This window comes from Dendropsophus ebraccatus, chromosome 1 (genome assembly GCF_027789765.1).
Source record: "Dendropsophus ebraccatus isolate aDenEbr1 chromosome 1, aDenEbr1.pat, whole genome shotgun sequence".
NCBI lineage: Eukaryota > Metazoa > Chordata > Amphibia > Anura > Hylidae > Dendropsophus > Dendropsophus ebraccatus.
In genome coordinates this window covers 13831056-13844616 of record NC_091454.1, presented here as the reverse complement: position 1 = coordinate 13844616, position 13561 = coordinate 13831056, and the positions used below count along the sequence as shown (strand labels likewise).

General features: G+C 43.8%; 1 long non-coding RNA gene across 1 annotated transcript in view; it reads left to right on the top strand.

The window, feature by feature from the left end:
- LOC138789233 (uncharacterized) overlaps positions 1-8775 on the top strand; it is a 71279-nt gene extending 62504 nt beyond the window's left edge. The window contains exons 5-6 of the long non-coding RNA XR_011362711.1: positions 209-263; positions 8405-8775. This is a non-coding gene — a long non-coding RNA (uncharacterized lncRNA). The remainder of the gene's footprint in view (positions 1-208; positions 264-8404) is intronic.
- The last annotated feature ends 4786 nt before the right edge of the window (positions 8776-13561 follow it).

Sequence of the window (13561 nt, the reverse complement as noted above, 5' to 3'; positions counted from 1 at the left end):
TAATAACTACAGAACAGGACAACTGAGGATATATTAAGAGGAAAAGCCTCAAACGTTATATAACATATAAACATCAAGTGTGTCTGTGATCTCCATATACCGCCATATAGTGAGTATAATACAACCAAACATACATGAAGGCTATCACACTGTTATATGGATAAGTAAAGCTTTATTCTTCATATAATATTTCACTGTTCCATTGCAGATGACGGGGGGATTTCCAGACATCTCGTCGCTGACCTTACTTGACATGTAAGAAGGTACATGTGATTTCCTTCCTTCCTTCTATACTAGTTTCTATATAACTGTACATTGTAATGTTCAGGCGTCACTATTGTTACAAAAAAAAAAACCGCAATCCCTTTTCTAGACCGCTGTAGTGGTGTGTAAGATGTAGCAGAGACAACCAGCTTATTTTAGGACATGTTCTAACCCCTTGCATCATCCCTGGTGTGGTGTTCACACTTATGTGGTTTCCTGCTATCTAAATGTCCATGCAGCAAGCTAGGATCCCCATCCCCCACAACCAACACTGTCTATAGTGCTTTACACTGCAATAACATCCCATAATATTCTGCACATCAGATATCTTTCAATGTCTGCCCCATCTCCCCTCTCACAGCATGTGCTCTTACGTGCTCAACAGTAAAAGATTGGCAAAATCCTATATTGTAGTGTTCTTCAGTCTGAGCCAATAGGATGACTTCCTATTTCTGCTCCCTCTCCCCTATCACAGCATGCGCTCTTACATGCACAGAGAGAAGATGAAGTGGCTCTCCCCAACTGCAAAAGATTGGCAAAATCCGATATTGTAGTGTTCTTCAGTCTGAGCCAATAGAATGACTCCCCATTTCTTCTCCCTCTCCCCTCTCAGTTTTTAGATGCCCAGAAAGAGAGAGAGAAGCTGCAGCTCCTCTCCCCAACTGCAATATATTGCCCACGAATCCTATACTGTAGTGTTCTTCAGTCTGAGCCAAAAGGATGTCTCCCCATTTCTGCTCCCTCTCCCCTCTCAGATGCCCAAAAAGAGAGAGAGAAGCTGCAGCTGAATCCACCCACCTGTCCTCAATTTAATGCATTACACTCCCACACGTCCCATACTGCTGTGCACTTCAAGCTGGGCCTTAGATGCGGAGAGAGAAGCTGCAAATGCGTCCCCCCCCCCCCCCACGGGTCGACTTTATGCTGCATTAGACTGCCCAAAAATGATTTACTGTTGTGTGCTTCAGTCTCAGTCTGAAACGGATCGATTGGCCATTTCTGCTCTCTACCCCCTCTCACAGCATGTATACCAGAGAAAGAGAGAGGCTGCAGCTGTATCCTAATTTGACTTCTAAATAATGCATACCACACCCCACACATCATATAGCACAGTGCACTTCAAGCTGAGCCAACCAGATGTCTTCCCACTTCAGCTCCCTCTCCCCCCTCGCAGCATATAGACTACAAGAGAAAGAGAGAAGCTGCAGCTATATCTACCGACATGCACATTGAGATGTCTAAATACTTCCGCTCCCTCCTCCCTTTCATAGCATGCAGTTTCCCAGTAAAAGAGAGAAGCTGCAGTTGTAGCCATCTCTTCCCTGTCTATTCTCTATCAATTATATTGCCAACACATTCTATTTTGCTCTGCACAAGGAGATGTCTCCGTACTTATGCTCCCACCTTCCTCTTACAGCCAGGGCCGTATTTACCATTAGGCACCCGTGGTCCGGTGCCTAGGGCAGCACCTTGCAGGGGGGCAGCACCAGGTAGCAGGGGGGACAGAAAAAACTATTTTTTTTTGTTTTTATTTTTTTAGTTTCCCTCCTCCAATTCAGACTTGCCAGTAAATCTGGTGTCTTTTCCAGGGGGGTGAGGGGTATGGTGGTATCGGTCAGGTCTGGTATAGCCAATAGGTGCGTGAAGATGGGACGTCTTCAGGTTTAGTGCCTAGGGCAGCAGAAACTGTTAATACAGCCCTGCTTACAGCAGTGAAAGAGAGAAGCTGCAGTCATATCCCTCTCTTTTCTTTATTGCATTCTGCTGTCAACACATTCCATATTGCTCTGCACAAGGAGATGTCTCCATACTTGTGCTCCCTCCTCCCTCTCACAGCATGCAGTTTCCCAGTGAAAGAGAGAAGCTGCAATTGTATCCCTCTCTTCTCTTTATTGCATTCTGCTGTCAACACATTCCATATTGCTGTGCACAATGAGATGTCTCCACACTGCTGCTTCCTCTTCCCTATCACAGCATAGTCTCAAAAATACAACATAAACTGCAGCAGCATCCCCCTCCTCCCTACTATCAACTGTATGCCTCTTGATGGATAGTTGAAAGATACAAGTGAATCGATTACTAACAAACCAAATTTGCTCTGAATTGATCAGAATCTTGATTTTTTTTTTCCAGCATTCATTTCGAACAGTTGTGGTGGACAGGAACAGGGACTTCTGTCAAAGACAGGTGTCCTTGTTCCTGTAATACACTGTATGCCTTGCAACTTAGAATTAACTTTCTAATGATCTTGGGGGATCCCAACAAGCATACATTTATCCTGTGGATAGGTCAGATGTTCTCGATAGGAAAACCCCTTTAATACAGAAGTGGCTACAGTATACCCGCCACCCGTATACCAATCCACTGAGTAGAATGCCTACCTGAAAATCACCTAGTGTTCAGGACATGGTAATGATTAACCAGAGCGTACGGATAGATTTTTTCGGAGGGATTAATGCCTTATACAAAGACAATGATTAATCCTTCATCTGCCGTACCTTCAGCCATTGAAGAATTCTGTTTACTTTGTAATTATTAAGACTTCCGCATTCGCCCGCTCCGGAAATGATTGACAGAAATGTAATTAGACATCGAGAATGACATCGAAAATCATTTACTGCTTCGCGGTGGGATTTAACATTTAAAGGGCAACACCATTCACTCTCCGATATGTCACACTGTTGGCCCCGCCCCCCTGCCTGTAGGGCACAATTTATAATATATATAATATATATATATATATATATATATATATATATATTATATATATAATGGCGTAATATGGATCCTTCCCTGCTTCTTATTGCCGTATTGAAACATACTTTCATGAATACAGATAGAAAACTCCTTTAATTTACTTGGCAACATTTGAAGGGCAACATCTAGATGTTTAAAGGGGTATTCCAGTAATTTGTGGGGGGAAAAAAGTGGGGGGAATAGAAAAAAGTCATACTTACCTACCCCCAGTCGCCTACTGGCCCTTACGTCTCAGTTTCTTCTCCTTTAGTTTCCTTTGCCTTCTGTCTTCTTCCTGCTTCTGAGACAAGTGTTCTGCCCCAGCCAATCACTGTCCAAGATGGCACATCGCTGTGGTCAGTAATTGGCTGAGCAGCAGGAAGAAGACTTTGGTACTGGAAGGAGAAATTGGGAGCTGTGGGGACCAGGGTTAGGTGAGTAGGGTTAGGTGAGTATGTTTTTTATTCCCCCCACCCCACCCAAGCAGAATCCTATTTTTTACAAAACACTGGAACACCCCTTTAAGCCCTGCCCTCAGGACCACCTACAGAATAACAGAATAACTCCCTGAACGCTCACTTTTACAGAGTTGATATAAAACCTGTCTCTTTTTAACCATGTCCCTTTAAAAATTGAGATTGTACCTTCTTAATAAAAAAGATTTTCTGTCCTGATTAATGTAACATAAAAAAAATAATTTTCCTATAGTCTTTTAAAGCCACTTACTGGTTTGTGTCCATGTCCCCTATACATACCAATGTGTCTCCATGGTAACAGACTACAAACGCCTCCTATGTAGTCTGCCCTTGAGGTGATTTTATCCTCTGCTTTTACTAACATTTGATCAGCAAGAAACAAGGCATAGATGGTTAACAATATGACTGAATATGATTTCGACGTAGTCTGTTACCATGGAGACACATAAATCTGCACAGAAGCTGCAGAAACAAATGCTAAAGGAATTGCCCTCTGATAACTTGTTGCCTCACGCACCACATATAATTTAGTTGGGCGAGCATGACCTTTTCTATCTGTATCTATCCACTTAAAATAAAAATTACACACTTTTGCAAATAGTCTTCACTACATCTACTACCATTTTGTGTTTACAGCTCCTATACAGACTACTGTATACTCCTTTACAGCTCCTACTACAAACCTGTTCAGTGTAGTCGGATCCTGCAGTCATCTTGCCATCTATTTGTCCTTTACTTCTTACTAGCAAACATTTAGTAGGTCAGAAAGAAGTAGGGGATATATGACTGCGGGATCAGACTACACAAGATTTGTTTGTAGTCTGTTACCATGGAGACACATAGGTCTGCATAGGAACTGTAAATGGTAGTGGATCGACTATTCGCAAAAGTGCTTAATTTTTTATTTTAAATGGCTTATAGTAAAAAAAAAAAAAGTAAGGATTCACCCCACTTAGCCATGTTTTTTGATTTTCTTAAATTTTTTCACATTTTTTTGGCATCATGGCATCAAGAATAGGTCAATTTACCTAATAAGAAACCGTGTGGCATCAAGCAGCAAAATTCTGATCTGGATTTATTCTGTATACAATCATGTGTCAGAAAGGTTATAAAAAAATATAAAAAGAAATCCCTAGAACCCAGGAATACAGTGAGTGATTTCTGCTCATGGTATGCCGGCTGCACCACATAGGAATTTACCGAACCACAGAATAAACGCAGGATTAGTCAGAGAAGAGACCATTAACTTTGTCTGATCCTCCAATTGGTTCCATCCTCGGATTTTGCTAATGACAATTTGCAGGTAGCTGACAAGGAGGAGACGAGGGAGGAGGGGGAGGCTGAACAATGACCTTGTGGTTGGGTGGTCAGTCCCTGGGGAACGGCTCGTTCTTCTGCAGCTCTTCAATCCATCAACCTCTTTAATAGTGTTACCAATTGATCTGGAATGCAGATTTGTGTGGTGTACCACATGCACGGCGCCCGTCCTAACACTGTCATCGGAGGGCAGAGGGGAGAAGGGGGGGGGGCAACCACAGACTGTTTACTACTTCTGTTAACCCAAAATATACGATGATGAGATTTGTGGAATGGGAGCGGACGCGGAGATCCTGACGCGTCATCGCCGGGATGTTCAGCAGAAGTTCATGTCCGTGATTTCGGCTTCTAGAGGATGTGTTCTGGACAAATATAATATAGGATCCATATTGGAAAGACTGCCACCGTGTGGGTTGGAGCACTTGCCTACATGGCCAATGGTGGGCATTTCGAGAGGTCATCTTGAGTCCATACTTTGTTCAATGGTCAAGTCAGATTATTATGACCAGCGAGTAATAGAGTAGCCACCATGTCCAGCTAGATGGCAGCTAGAAAGGTGGGAAGTGACTCTATAAGGTCTTGGTAGGTGTAAGCCATGCTGACTGCGACCTCTAAGAGGTCCTACAGATGCTCAGTGGGAATTAGGGGTCAGGGGAGTACTTGGCATCCTTGGTCATCCTCTTCCAACCAAAATGTCAGATATTTCTACTGGAAGATCCCATTTTCCCCAGGAGAGATAATCAGCATGTCTGGGGGTATGTGATCTGTGGGGATGAGTGACCCAGAGAACATTCCCCCAACCATAACACTGCCTTCATTGCTTGTGTTTCTGCAGCGATGGCTGCAGGGGGTTTGTTCGCTAATGTTTTTCGCATAACACGCCAATGTCCATCCTTCAAGGAAGAAGAAAACACGTGACTCTATGGAGGAGACAACACTTTAAAGGAGGTCCAATTCTGATACTGTACAGTAGTCCTTGACTTCTCTGGCCAATGACAGAAGAGCACAGACTCATCTCTGCAATTCTGTCACTGATGAAAATGCACTGAATAGACTGCATTGTGCAAAACTACAATTGCCATCATGCCTGGGCCGCTGCTGTACAGGCCTGATAGGAACTATAGTTTTGCAACACATGAGGGGCCCAAGTCTGACACCTATGGGGTAAATAATCTTCAGTAGGCAGACCGGCTCAGTTTGCAGGTACACAGCCTAAACTCTTCTCACTCCTACATAAAACACATGCTAATCCCCACGTCCCATCTTCTGTCCTGATCTGCCTTTTACTAGAGACATATTTCCCTTAACAACAGGCAGTGGACAGCAGACTGCAGAGAAGTGAGAAACCTAGTGGCCATGTGCTGTCAGTGCTGTTTTTCTAGAATAACGAGTCATTTTTGGGTATATGAAGAAATTTACAAATAGTGAGAAGCTGTTTATAGTGTCGGTGACCATTTATATCCCGCCAAACCTCTTTGTATAGAGAAGGAAAGCGAGCCCTTCCCAGGCCAAGACACGATGTGTCAAAATCTCCAAAAATACAAGTAGTGCTTGAAAGATGGCTGTACTATAAACAGCGCCCTATGATCGGGTTACCTCGTTGGCTCTCTAGTAATTTGGCAGCCATTTTGAGTTCTCTAGCAAAGGGCCCGAGGATTGAGTATCTCTAGAACTCTGTGCGTATCCGAGCCGAGGTAACAAGGTGCAGATGCGCTGCCCTTTAATATGTAATGGAAAAATGCAAACATGTAAAGGTCTTCAATAGGGACAACAAGCAACAGCGCCCACATCTGGAAACAATAGAGATGACTTCTTCATCACTGTAAGGATAGTTCCACCTGGGTTCGTATACTTAGAAGATGCCCCCCCCCATCTCCTTTTTTAGGGTCCTCAGATCACATCCTTCATTACCTGATCCAGAGTTCTACTGATCCATGACCTTGTCACCCAGCTTTCCTAGAGTTCTGAACAGCAAAGGCAAAACGTTATCACTGCATTGTTTGCAGATCTACCATTCAAGAACCTGGTTACAATAGGACCTCCTGGCAATTATACTATTTTCCTTAAAGGGTTGTCAGTAATTTAGCCTTACATTTCCAGGAGGAATAACAGAGGAATGACGCATTATACTGTATATAACACAGCCAGTTTGTGTGTGTGTGTATGTCATGGAAACATTTACACCAATGATTAGTGAACGGGTACGAGCTACGCAATCCGTCGGAAATTCTCCCCTCCGGTTCCGTAGTGTGAACCTACCCTTAGTGTAGTCGGATCCTGCAGTCATCTTGCCATCTATTTGTCCTTTACTTCTTACTAGCAAACATTTAGTAGGTCAGAAAGAAGTAGGGGATATATGACTGCGGGATCAGACTACACAAGATTTGTTTGTAGTCTGTTACCATGGAGACACATAGGTCTGCATAGGAACTGTAAATGGTAGTGGATCGACTATTCGCAAAAGTGTTGTTCCTCTATGCTATCCTATGCTGCCTATGCTGCCATTTTCTTATCAATGAGACAAGCTCCTGTACAGTCTGACACTGTCCGACCCCTACTGACATGGAGAATGGAACACTCCACCGTATTTTCTGGAGGAATAACAGAGGAACGACACAATTTAAAATCTTCACAAAAGGTGTTCTAGATGTTTTTTTTTTTTTTTTTTGTGATGCAAGTAGTTACATGTATATAGGCATGTTTTACTTAGGGGACAAATAATATGGCCGCCCTTGATCCTTACTCTGTTGTTCCTCCTGTAAATGTAAAACTACGTAACGTTCCTATTTCCCCTTCTCGGACTGAAAAATCTGTTTGTAATTTCCGCACTGACAGGGTTAATAATCTTCAATTTTAACTCTGGTGTCACTGGGACTATCCCAGTAGATGATAAAACTATGGTGGTGCGACATCTAGTGGTCAAATGATGGTACTGTACCCTGGATGCAAAAAAAATAAATAAATAAATAAATGTTTAATAAATTATAGAAAGTAGCAGCCAGTGTAGCACTACAGGTCACAGCACTTCTTGATGGGCAGCGGGTACTTCTAGCGCTTGTGGCGCCACAATGGTGGAAAGAGTACTTGTCAACATGGATTATTAAGCGATGGGTTATTAAGAGCGGTCAATTTTGTTTTATAGGGTTTGTTTCGGCACTGGTGGGGTCAATAGTCTTCCATTTTAGAGCTGGTGTCACTGGAACTATCCCAGTAGAAGATACAAATTATGGTGGTGCGGCATCTAGTGGTAAAATGCCGGTACTGCACCTTAGATGCAAAGAAAAAAAAAGAAACTCAGTTTTATTTCTCTCAAGGAAGAAGATTTGCTGAAATTTAGGACAAAGTACAGATGGTGAGCGGCTGCTCCGCCATAGTGCGTACATCATGTACATCTCCGTCAGTGAGTGAAATAAGGACAATACCCCCGGGGCACTGACAGGCATTGTTGTCAAGGTGTGTCCCCTGCACCTGGTCCTTCCTGTGTAACACCAGCGTCATTCGTCACCATCGCTCTCTTAGTTATCCTGCATCATCTGCCCTGTAATGTGTAAGCTGCGGTGATAGGTGATGTTACTGTGTGGCTGCTTTATGGGACTTTTTATGTTTTTTAGGTCATCTCATCTGATGCATTGTAGAAGGACGGTGTCCACCCTGGGAGGGTAAGTAACTCGGTTACTAACGTCCATCTGGGATTTCATGGGACAGGTAATATCTGTGACCTCATTGTAAGGTAGATCAATACCATTGTTACTATTATGCTTTCAGTGTGTTTGTGGTTTGTGCTTATAGGGGAGAAGTCCCATGGTTTCCCAAACTGAAGAAGTTTGTGCCCAAACCACTAGGTGGTGATGTGGCTTTAGGGGCTACAGCTGTCAAAGTTGTGACCAGGATGTAAAGCGTGGTGGGTCCTGGGCCCCCTGCACCATGACGCACTACACACACCTGACTATAGTAACTCCTCCATATACTTACCCCTCTGGCTCCTAGGTTGGTTTCTCTTTGGCTTTGGGCACAGTTCTCCATCCTGATTCCATTCCATCCTGTGTGGCAGTGTTTGATCTGTCGTAATCTTTGGATTAGGACCAGATTGTGGGTCCAGTTCAGGGTGTGAACTGACTTTGGGGTCTGATCTGGTGTCTGCATTTATTTTATTGTTTAGTCTCAAGCCTAAATTCAGTTTGGGGTCTGGTCTGGTGTCTGTATTCATTTGGGGATTTGGTTTCCAGCCGAATTCATTTTAGGGTCTGATCTGATGTCTAAATTAATTTGAGTGTTTTATCTGGTGTCCGAATTCATTTAGGAGTCTAATCTGGGGTCTGAATTCACATTGGGGGTCTGATCTGGAGTCTGAATTCACATTGGGGGTCTGATCTGGAGTCTGAATTCACATTAGGGGTCTGATCTGGAGTCTGAATTCATTTTGGAGTCTGATCTGGAGTCTGAATTCATTTTGGTGTCTGATCTGGTGTCTGCATTTATTTTTATGGTTTAGTGTAAGGCCTAAAATCAGTTTAGTCTAAGGCCTGAATTTACTTTGAGGTCTGATCTAATGTCTAAATTCATTTTAGAGTATGCTCTGGTGTCTGAATTCATGTAGGAGCCTCATCTGGGGTCTGAATTCATGTAGGAGTCTCATCTGATGTCTGAATAAATTTTTAAGTCTTATCTCTAGTTTGAATTTGTTTTTGGGGTCTGGTCTAGAGTCTGATTTAATTTTGGAGTCTCATCCCCAATTCATTTTGGGGGGGTCTAAGTTCAGATTGGAGTCAGCTCTGATCTGAATTAATTTTGGGGTGGGATCTGGTGTCTGATTTACTTTTTAAGTCTGATCTCTAGTCTGAATTCTCTTTGGGCTCTGGTCTAGGGTCTGACTTTGTTTTGAGATCTGATCTGGAGTTTGAATTCTCTTTGGGCTCTGGTCTAGGGTCTGAATGTGTAAAGCTTGAGATTCTGGTTGTGTTGTAAGCCGGCTGTGGGGACAGGAGAAGGACCCTCACTGAGGTTTTGCACCAGGGCCAAATAGTCCAGAAAAAAATACAAAGTTGATTCAAGAGATTACAAAAACATGGCTGCTTCCTTTCAACTACAGCGCCACCCCTTCCACAGGCTGTGTGCAGTATTACAGCTCAGCTCCATTTATTTTGGTCTGAGCTGTGATACCATATAACCTACAACCTCCATGACACACATTGCCCTCTGTTAGATACAGTTACAGACTTTCTAGGGATTAAACATATCCAGAGGGGTCATGAGTACCGGTGTAACATGCTATAGGAGCCAGCGTAGCCTCGGGACCCCTCTGAGAATCCTCCAGTAACTCTAAGAACCAGTCCGAGCCTGCTGTCGAGGAAATTTAAAGATAGAAAGCAAGGCTTCATATGTCACCCTGCTCCAGGTGTTATATATACAAGGACGACTCTTACTGTCATGGTTGCCTGGATTCCCTGTAATGGAAAGTGATGTTATGTTTTCTTATGTATTCACGTGACATTGTGTTTCTGAATAGAGTCCCGTCTGGTGCCGCTCCTTCATCCCGAGGGCTCCCGTCCAGGCTGACTGTCCTTTGGGGTGAGGTAGTAGGTTGTTTAGTTTTGGGGTCAATCCCTGAGTGTCAGATAACTATACAATCTACTGTCTTTCCTGAAGTGGCTGTAATTTCTTCAGTGGAGACCAAGAATTGCCTTCCTGGGGGGTGGAACCCATCGGCCTTTATTCTCTTATTACCTGTTTTGCGTATTTCATACTTTACTGCTGTGAAGTCTAAGATTATTCATCTGTTTTTTTCTGTGCAAAAATAAAGTTTCCAAATGTAAGATATCTACATATATATGTCTGTATATATGGATGGCCCGTATGTATTACATGTGGTTCAGAATAAAAAAATATATATATTTTATGTAGTGTCATAGAAAAAGAGAGAAGCTGCAGCTGTATCCTCTCCTCCTTTTCTTCTATTTGCTGCACTATACGCACATCCCATGTTACTGTGCACATCAGTCTAGACCAATCAGACATCTCTCTAAATCTACTTCCCCTCATAGCATGTAGTCTCCCAGACAGAGAAAGAGAGAAGCTGCAGCTGTATCCCCCTCCTTCCTCTCTTCTATTTTCTGCATTACACTATACACACATCACATCAGTCTGGGCCAATCAGATATTTCCCTAATCCTGCTTTACTTCATAGCATGTATTTTCCCAGACAGAAAAAGAGAGAAGCTGCAGCTGCATCCCCCTCCTTCCTCTCTTCCATTTGCTGCATTACACTACAAGCACATCCCATATTTCCAGAGAAAGAGAGAAGCTGCAGCTAAATCCACCTCCACTGCCCACACATCCCTATTGCTGTATACATCATTCTGAGCCAGATGTATTCCTACTTCTGCTTCCTCTCCCCTCTCACAGCACACAGTACATACAGAATCCAAAGGAGAGAAGCTGCAGCTATATCCACCTCCACTGCCAACACATCCCATATTGCTGCATACATCATTCTGAGCCAGATTTATTCCCACTTCTGCTTCCTCTCCCCTCTCACAGCACACAGTACATACAGACTCCAAAGGAGAGAAGCTACAGCTATATCCACCTCCTCTCAGTGTATTTACTGAATTCTGCTGCCTACACATCCAGTACTGCTGTACACATCAGTCTAAGCCAATCTAGTGTCACCACATATCTGTTCCCTCTCACAAAATATAGTCTAACAGCCAAAGAAAGAGATAAGCTGCCGTAGTATCCCCTTCCCACCTTTTCCTTATTCTGCCATAAGCTCCCCTAGTACCTGTTCCCCAACCTCTTCCCCCTCTTCCCTCTCACAACATGTAATCTCCCAAAGAAAGAGAGAAGCTGCAGCTGCATATCCCTCCTCCATTTTTTTCTTGTCTCTGAACCAGTTTTAATACATGAGGCCCAGCGGTCTATTCACATGAGGTAACCGCATTACACTATCCTGATGTTCTGGATGTCCGGAAGCCGTCTGTGTCATTGAAGCTGCCTTAGCGGGGTGAGGTAGTAGGTTGTGTGGTTTCAGGGTAGTGTTTTTTGCCCCAATCAGGAGTTAACTATACAACCTACTGCCTTCCCTGACGGGCAGCGTGGCGTCGGCCTCGCCAGAGGACAAGCCAAAGGTCGACTTTCAATAGAAATCCCAAAAGCTGGCAGGTATGCAGCTCTGCAACATTATGAAACCCAGCGGCAGCTTCTCAATAATCCCCTCTGTATTCTCTCAGCCCTGTGTGATTTCCAGCCATTACTGGGTTTGCTGTGCGCTCTTTGTTTTCTTTCCCGGTGAAAAAATAAAATAAAAGTAAAATCAATAAAGATTTGAAATTTGAAATTCTATTTGTGAGCGCGGCGTGTTTCATTTGTTGTAGGAGCAGGTTTAGTCGTTTCTGAGCAGGGTATGTACAGAGCGGTGTGTTTTATAAAAACAAGGGCGGAAAAGATCCCAACACTGTGCCGATCAGGGGCATTATACCGCACGGGTCTGAATAAGGAAGCATTGGGATAGACGTAACCATCTAGTTCATGGCCACAAGACTCCGGCCGTATGGCTCTGGCCGTCTTACATCCAATCTAATGCAGCCTATGTTCCATTACATGATATTTATACTTCTCAATAGAAGAAAACAAAATGGCAGGGAACCCTGAGCTCCCATACAGCCATATAACAGATGTCCATCAAGTTCCATACTGAACTACTACTACTATCATCCTTACACAGCCAAACATCTCCTGCCTTGTCCAGCATGCTCCATACTGTACTACTACTACCACCACCACCACTACTACTACTACCACCACTACTACTACCACCACCACTACTACTACTCCTACTACTACTACTACCACCACTACTACTACTACTCCTACTACCACCACCACCACTACTACTACTACTACCACTACTACTACTGCTACTCCTACTACCACTACTACTCCTACTACTACCACCACTACTACTACTACTACCACCAGCACCACCACTACTACTACTACTACTACTACTACCACCACTACTACTACCACCACCACTACTACTACTCCTACTACTACTACTACCACCACCACTACTACTACTCCTACTACTACTACTACCACCACTACTACTACTACTCCTACTACCACCACCACCACCACCACTACTACTGCTACTCCTACTACCACTACTACTCCTACTACTACCACCACTACTACTACTACTACTGTACCACCACCACCACTACTACTCCTACTACTACCACCACTACTACTACTACTACCACCAGCACCACCACTACTACTACTACTACTACTACCACCACTACTACTACTACTACTACCACCACCGTGTTTCCCCGAAAATAAGACAGTGCCTTATATAAATTTTTCATCCCAAAGAGGCACTATGGGGGAGATTTATCAAACATGGTGTAAAGTGACACAGGCTCAGTTGCCCCTAGCAACCAATCAGATTCCACCTTTCATTTTCCAAAGAGCCTGTGAGGAATGAAAGGTGGAATCTGATTGGTTGCTAGGGGCGACTGAGATAGTTTCACTTTACACCATGTTTGATAGATCTCCCCCAATGTATTATTTTTTGGGGGATGTCGTTTTCCTGTCCCCCAGGCCTCCTTCCTCAGCTCTCTCCCCCCAGGGTCCCCACTTTGCTCTCTCCCTTCAGCTCTCTCCCCCCGTAACCCCCCGGCATACTCACCAACACTCTGTAGGACCAGGAGACCACGATGGTATGTGTGATGGTCCGGCGTAACGTCGGGATGTGCGGGCCA